Genomic DNA, 7,834 nt, shown 5'->3' with positions numbered 1-7,834 from the left:
ATACCATGCACGAGGTGCTTGGTGAAGACCATAAAGTGCTTTGTCAAGGCGGTAAACATGATCAGGATGAGATGGATCTTCAAATCCGGGTGGTTGACTGACATAGATTTCTTCTTTTACTTTCCCGTACAAGAAAGCAGTCTTCACGTCCATTTGATATACTTTGAAGTTCATGTACGAGGCGTATGCCAGAAAGATGCGAATTGCTTCTAGTCTGGCTACCAGTGCATAGACTTCATCGTAATCAAGACCTTTATGTTGCCAAAAGCCTTGTACAACAAGCCGGGCTTTATTCTAATGATCACCCCCTTGTCATCCTTCTTATTTCGGAATTCCCATTTCGTTCCGATCGGCCTTTTATTTTCTGGTTTCTTTACTAGCCTCCAAACATTTAGCTTCTTAAACTGTAACAGCTCTTCTTGCATGGCCTCTACCCAGGAGTTGTCTTTCAGTGCGACTTTGTAGTCCTTGGGTTCCACTTGTGAAATAAAACAAGCAAAAAGACATCTGTTAATGTTACCGGAAGTACTGCGTGTTTGGATGCTAGCGGACGGATCTCTGATGATGTTTTCAGTCGGATGTCGACGATGAATTAGTAGCTGTGGAATTTGCTTGACATGCTCGACTGGTGTTACCTGAAGTTGAATTGTCAGGCTCTCTATGGGATGGAAGACAGTGGTCGCAGGGACAGGAGCATTTGGTTGCGGATCAGTTTCATCTTCTTGCGGTTCAACCAAATGTTCTGGAGCAATGGGACCTTCCCATAGGTTGTCATAGAATGGGACAGCAACAGCTGGAACAGAAGTTGTGTTGGTGTTATCAGAAGTCTCATTCGGACTTGGTTCAACCTGCACACTTGACGCATCAACCTCCATTGCAGGACCTTGATTGTCTTCTTCTGAGCGAGGTGTGGGGACCGACTCCACCACACTTGGTTCTGCAAGGGGTGGCTCAGTCTGATCGACTTGAATATTTTGATTGTTGTCAACAGACATATATGAATCAGAATCTGAATCAGTCGTGTCTTCAACAACTGGCATTTCAGTGGTGTCGGCAGAGGGCTGCTCATCATTAACCAGGGCTTTTTGGTTAGCCATTGGTTGTACATTCAGTATGGGTGCAGCAGCAGCTATGTGAACATGTCCAAGATCTTTCAAAACAGCATGCATTAGGATAGACTGATCATCAGCGAGTTGAACAGTTGGAGAAACAACAGGGTAAACCATTGGTGCAGCTGGTGTCATATACATTCCACGAAACTGCTTGAACAATCCCGCATAATCAAACATCCAGTCTGGACCATTGTGTGCATCAGTAGGGTTTAACTCCTGCCAATCAATGTTGAAGGACTCCAAGATCACTCTTGATTTCTTGTTGTATACACGATAAGCACTTTTATCAGCAGAATAACCAACAAAGTAGCACTCATCCGCCTTTTCAGCAAACTTGGAGGTTGTGGCATCATTTGTTTGAAGCACGATGCAGGGGCATCCAAATGTTCTAAAGTTGTTAACCCTTGGCTTGGTTCCATAAAAGACTTCATACGGAGTCTTGGTCAATCTTTTGTTCAGAAGCACACGATTCTGGGTAAAGCAAGCAGCGTTGATAGCTTCGCCCCAGAAAATCAATGATAGTTTGGAATATGAGAGCATTGTTCTAGCGGCCTCCACCAAAGTACGGTTTCTTCTTTCAGCCACCCCATTTTGTTCGGGAGTGTAAGGTGCGCTAAGTTGATGAATGATTCCCTTGTTGTGACAAAATTCATTCACCACCTTGTTGCAAAACTCTGTGCTGTTGTCGCTTCTGATACACTTTACCTTCTTGTCAGTTTAATTCTCAATCAACACAATAAACCTCAGCAAAAACTGTGACGTCTCGTCCTTGTGCCCTAACAGAAATGTCCAACTGAAATGCGAAAAGTCATCAGTAATAACCAGACAATAGGCTTTTCGACCTATTGCCATTGGTTGAATTGGACCGAAGAGATCCATGTGCAACAACTGAAGAGTGGAATTTACTGAATTGACAGTTTTAGGTCTATGTGGGAGTTTGTGCTGTTTGCATTTAGAGCAAGATAAACATTTTTCAGCACAATGAAAAGATTTTACTGGTAAACCCCTCACATGGTCACCTTTAACCAACTTATTTAAGTTCTTAAAGTTGACTTGACCCAAACGTCGATGCCATAAAGACGAATAATTCTCCGAGGCCTTGGAAATTAAACAAGAAGCAGAGCGCATGGAATATTGCTTCTCATGTCCAGAATGTATGCATCGTTGTGCCTCGGAGGACGCATCATAATCCACTCCTTAAGGACTTTAAAACCTGGTTTCAGAATGAGACACTCATTTTCAGTAAAAAGGGTTGAGAATTTCTTATCACAGATCTGAGAGACGCTAAGCAGGTTGTGGTTCAGCTGTTCCACCAGATTGACTTCATCGAATGTCAAAGTACCATTCGAGACCTTCCCTTGTTTCGTTATCTCTCCTCCAATGTCACCGGCAAATGAAACGTGACCACCGTTGAATGGTTTGATGTCGAACAACAGCGATTCGTCTCCTGTCATGTGTCGGGTACAGCCACTGTCCAAGTACCAAATTCTGTTGACAGGCCGTCCAGGCTGACCCTATACACACGAAGAACCAGTTAGTGGAGGGTTTCCCGAGACACTCTTTTCTCGCGAAAGTTAAACACAAAATCACCAAGTTTAATTTTATAATTTCTGAAAATATAATCCTTTGGTGAATCAGAATCTGAAGAACAATCCCTTGAGGAACTTGAATTATGGTTTCCTCGGTTTTGGGAAGGTTTTCTGGATTGTCTTCGCTTTTGTTTTTTCTTAACCACAAAATCCTTTTGATCAACCATGATGAAAACCTTTGAAGGGTTCTTGGGCTTTTCAGCTTCAGACCCCTTTGCTAACCTTTTTCTTTCTCTTTGGGTTAGCCAAAATGGTTTCTTTGGTTTCTCACTTCTTTTGGACTTGAAATCCGGCATACTGGCAGTGGAATGAGTTTGGTTAGACATTTTCTTAGGATGACTCTTAGGAAATGTCTAACCAAACTTACTGTTTAAATCCTTTTGTTGTTTGTGCCAGTTTTTGCAATGTCTTGCAAGATGAGACGGATTTCCACAGACAAAGCAGCACTTTCTTTGGTTGCATTTATAGGCATCTTGCTCACTGAGATATGAGGGATATGGTGATGTAGTTGGGTTAACATGATGATGACCTCTATCTGACTGATATTTGTAAGCATTTGAATGATGAGTTGCAAAATTATTTAATTGCCTAGGTTTTTGTCGAGAATAGTAATAGGCACTATCAAATTGATCATAATATTGAGAACTATTGTTATAATTTGTATTTTGAGAAAAAGAAGTTTTCTTAGGTGGTATGTATTTACAGGAAGTGCTTGACTTTTCATTCACAAAACTAAAATTTTCTTTTATCAAGTTTTCAACCTTATTATCAGTTGATGAGCAGCTTTGACTAGTCTTTTCATTAACCTTGACTTCAATGGTTTCATCAAAAATAGTTTCACATTCTGAATCAGAAGAGGAACATTCACTTTCATTGCAAACATTTATACAACTGTCAGCACTTGATGATTCACAAAATACATCCTTTGATCTAGACATTAAACTTCCTATCATTGATTCACACACTTTGTTACAAACAGGATTGTTAATTGATTTTGTTAGACCCACACAGAATTCAAAATGGGGTTCTAACTCTCCTTTTGGTTTACAACCTCGGTTAACCTTCCCAAAATCACCACTTACATCACCTGCTACACAAGACACGTTGACGTTAGAATTATCAGATGATGAAATTTGAGCTGTTGATGGAGAGGCGGCTGAAACAAATTTCACTTGTTTTGGTAGTTTACCAATACCATAGGCCATCTCTTCATCAGGAGAAGTATTATAGCTAAAATGGGGTAGGCAAGTGTAACTATCATTCATTGGTGGAGGCACCGCTAAATAATCATAACCTAGTCCCGATTTAACTTTAGTACTTCTCTGAGCTCCGATAAGATCATCTAATTGCTCAGATGATGCTTCAAATATTTCAACTTGTTTTTCCTTTTCTCGTTTATCAGAAAGATCAAGTTTCAGCTTTTCAATCTCATCTTTTATTTTATTTATTATGTCTTTATAATAGATGACATTGTGCTCTCCTTGAAAGATTTTAAGTTTAAGATTTGCTACATCATCGTGATGTGTTTTAATCTTTTCAGCATATATCTTGTTAGCCTTTACATACTCAGCATTTAGTTGACGAAGTTTTGCATTTTCTTTCAAAACTTCGTGTTGAAGATATCTATAGTATGTAACCTTATTTACGCAAGCTTGAGTGCACAGATTTCTTTTTACCTCATCAGATGGTGACACGTCAGAACTTGTAGTAGCAGACGAAGAAGCTTCATTGTTTGTGAAAGCCATGCCAGCCATATTGAGAGGATTCTATAGCTCTTGGAATTGATCATCCCAATCCACACCAACTTGGACCTCTGATTGGGAGACAAGGTCCTTTGAGTTTGAGCTTGAGTTGCCCTTGTATGGATGACCTCCTAGTCTCTGAGATGAGCTGCTTGGTTTCTGCACCTCATGCCTTTTTCCTGCAGCCTTGTTGTTCTCTTCCTTTGTCACCTCAGTCACACGAATATCATTGGCAGGTTTTGATGGATTCGTGTATTCTCGAGAAAAATGACCCATTTCACCACTGTTGTAACATCGCAGCTTCGACTTGTCAAACCCAATCCTTTTTCTGTCAGAATCATTGAAGCTATCTTTCCCTTAAGTCTTCATGAAGTTTGTAGCTCTTTGCACCGCCATTGCAATTTGGTACTTGATATCCATCTTTTCAAGATCCTTTTGATTGATATCTCTTAAATCTCCAGCTTCAAACTGTGGTGGCAATAGATTTCCTTGCATCAACTCTTCATGGCTTGACAGAAAAGCGTGAACTATTGCGATGTTGGAGTCATTTAACATGGGTAGTGCTTCACAAAAACTTGAAGGTTTGCTTGGTTGACGTTTTGAAGATGAGGAAATCCCTTGAGCTTTTAAGGCTTGGGCAACTGCACTGTCGACTGCCTTTTGAAATGAACTTGTACTGGAAGAATCTGATTGATTACTTGTTGAGATGAATGCTGTTGGTTGTGAAGGTACACTTGAGGAGTATTTACGAGTGGTTACAGGATACACATTCTGTTGAGTCTTTCTTAAGAAAGCAGTTGGCATTGAGGATGCAGAACTCACTCTAGCTTGATTTATGGAACTTAGACGATTATTTATTCTCATCTGTTCATCCATCTCAAATGACTTGATTGTGGAGATCAAATCACTGTTTGTCATGGCATTCAGATTTGTAGTTCTTTTGATTGTAATTGTATTGGTGCTCCAGCTGTATGGTAGTGAATTCATCAACTTGTGATTGATCTCAGCATTTGCAATGTTGACACTTGTAGCCCTAATTCTTGCCATCAACTTTTCAAATCTCTTGACCAAGTCCAAAACGGCTTCAGCTTGACAATGATTAAACATATTGAATTCTTCCTTTAATAGGGCCTTCTTGTTTTCCCTAATTTCGGCATTGCCCTCAACTTACTCAACAAGTGCTTCCCACAGACCCTTGGCACTTGTGTGTTCACGAAGAGTTTCAGTGATCTCATTTGAAAGGCAAACAATCAAAATGAGATAGGCTTTCTTGTCTTGTGCTAACAGGTCCCTGTCTGCTTGATCATAGTTTTTTGGAGCCTTAAGTTGTTCCCCAACATCAGTGCGAGTCACGGGAATATGAGGACCTTGTTCAAAACATCTCATCAAATCAGTCTCAGTCAATGAGATATAGTTCATGAATCTCCATTTGAAGTCTGCAAAGCTATCATCCAAGGTCATGTACTTTGGTGGCTTTGTAGGTGTTCCTACTTGGTTTTCCAACAACAAATACCCCTTCAACAGCTCATAATCCGTGCTTGTCATGATCTCAAACACTTAACAACCTTCAAATAGCTTGAAATTCAACACAGCCAAGTTTTTCGCGCGAAACACCTTTTCAAGAGAAGCGAAAAAGTGAAGCCAAGCGAAACGAAAAATTTTAGCTAAGCGAAGCGAAAAAGTTCTGATGAACAGTAATGCGGAGCGAAAAAGTGCTATGCGAAGCGAAATGTGAATAGTGAAGCGAAGCAAAAAGTTTCTGTGCTATGCGAAGCGAAAAAGTTTTCAAGCGAAGCGAAATTGTTTTAAGCGAAGCAAAAAGTTTTCAAGCGAAGCGAAATTGTTTCAAGCGAAGCGAAAGACTCTTTGATGCGAAAAAGTTCAGTTTTCTAGAAGTAATCTTCCTTGGGATCTGTTCACCTAACTGTCAGTTCTAGGTCAAAGGTTGGTACACCGATTTTCATGCCATGAGAAGAGAAAATTTTCACTTGTCAATTTCAACACTTTTCAAACCCGTAAACACTAACTTTAATGCTTTTATAACAAAAAATTTTGAATCTAGAACTTGAACATGAGCTATCTTTACCAAGAACACCTTCGAAGACATTTTTATGAAGATTTTGCCGATTCTTTTTGTATTTTTCGTGTTTTTGTGGTGTTTGTGAACTTTTCTTGCAAGAACACTTGTTTAATTCTTCTCAAGATCAAAACCCAAGGTTGTGATCCAAAAACCCTCAACTAGTGAGCCGAAGCTCTGATACCAATTGTAGGTCCCAACATGGGTGGATCTAACAATAGTCTTGGATCAACCGAGCTTAGTGCTAGCGGAAATCACACTAAGCCACCTAAGCGGTCTCGGATCTTGAGATGTTATTTTCAATGGATTGAGAGAGTGAGAGAGAGCCGAGAGGAAGAGAGCTTGCAAAAAGCTTTTCTTTGAATATCAACAACTACAATTACATGCACTTGCAACCTTTTTACCTCTCATGGCATGCTTCCTATTTATAGGGAAGCATGCATGAGAAGTAAGTTACATCAATAGCCCAATGGGCTTTACAAAATTATTTCTCTTGGGCCTAAAATACACAAAGTAAACAAAATGGCTCATTACATAAACATCAATACAAAAGACTAATATAAACAAAAAGGGACCTAACATAAATAATATTAATAATATGAATATTCATATTAACTATTTTTTAGGGTCCGCGTGCTGCAACAAGATCGTTAAACCGAATAAACATAATTATAACAACGTTGAATCACGTATGTGCGTTGTGAAATGTTAACTCATCAAATTTAAAATAATAATATTGATAATGTAGTAATAGTTCTAATATAATAATAGTTGTATTATAATATAAAAAACAATAATGATAATTATATAATAATTATAGTTATAAAATAATAATCATAATTATAATTATAATAGTAATAATAACTATTGACTATTTTGGATTTTTCATTCCGTAAAGAAATGAAAAAAAAAACATATATACCCAAAAGAATGAAAATCCTAAAAATAGAAGGAGTTTAATTCCTTATTTAATGATCAATTTTATTCATGCATGGTAACCAAACATGTTTTTTTTCATTCATTACGAATAACTCATTACATTCTGCCTTTCATTACTTCATATCAAACGGTACCTAAGATTGAGACTTGTGAACAGTTAGATCTATCCGTGCCAATGGAGTTTGAGTTAGAGTGAACTTATTTTAAAATGTGAAGGCCTTTCTAGTTTTGTTTATAAGTACTTTAGCACCACTAACAGGGATCGAGCATGCACAACGGCTATGAAGTTGGACACTAGGCATCAAGTCAAAGCGTTGATGACCATCCAAGTCGAATTTGGTTCCAATAAAAGGATACTTAAGAAAACAAAGACCC

This window comes from Bidens hawaiensis, unplaced genomic scaffold (genome assembly GCF_021521415.1).
Source record: "Bidens hawaiensis isolate Kalapana, Puna unplaced genomic scaffold, B.hawaiensis_p1.1 tig00023406_1, whole genome shotgun sequence".
Taxonomy (NCBI): Eukaryota; Viridiplantae; Streptophyta; class Magnoliopsida; order Asterales; family Asteraceae; genus Bidens; species Bidens hawaiensis.
The sequence above is the reverse complement of the archived record's forward strand: the minus strand, read 5'-3'. Positions refer to the sequence as shown.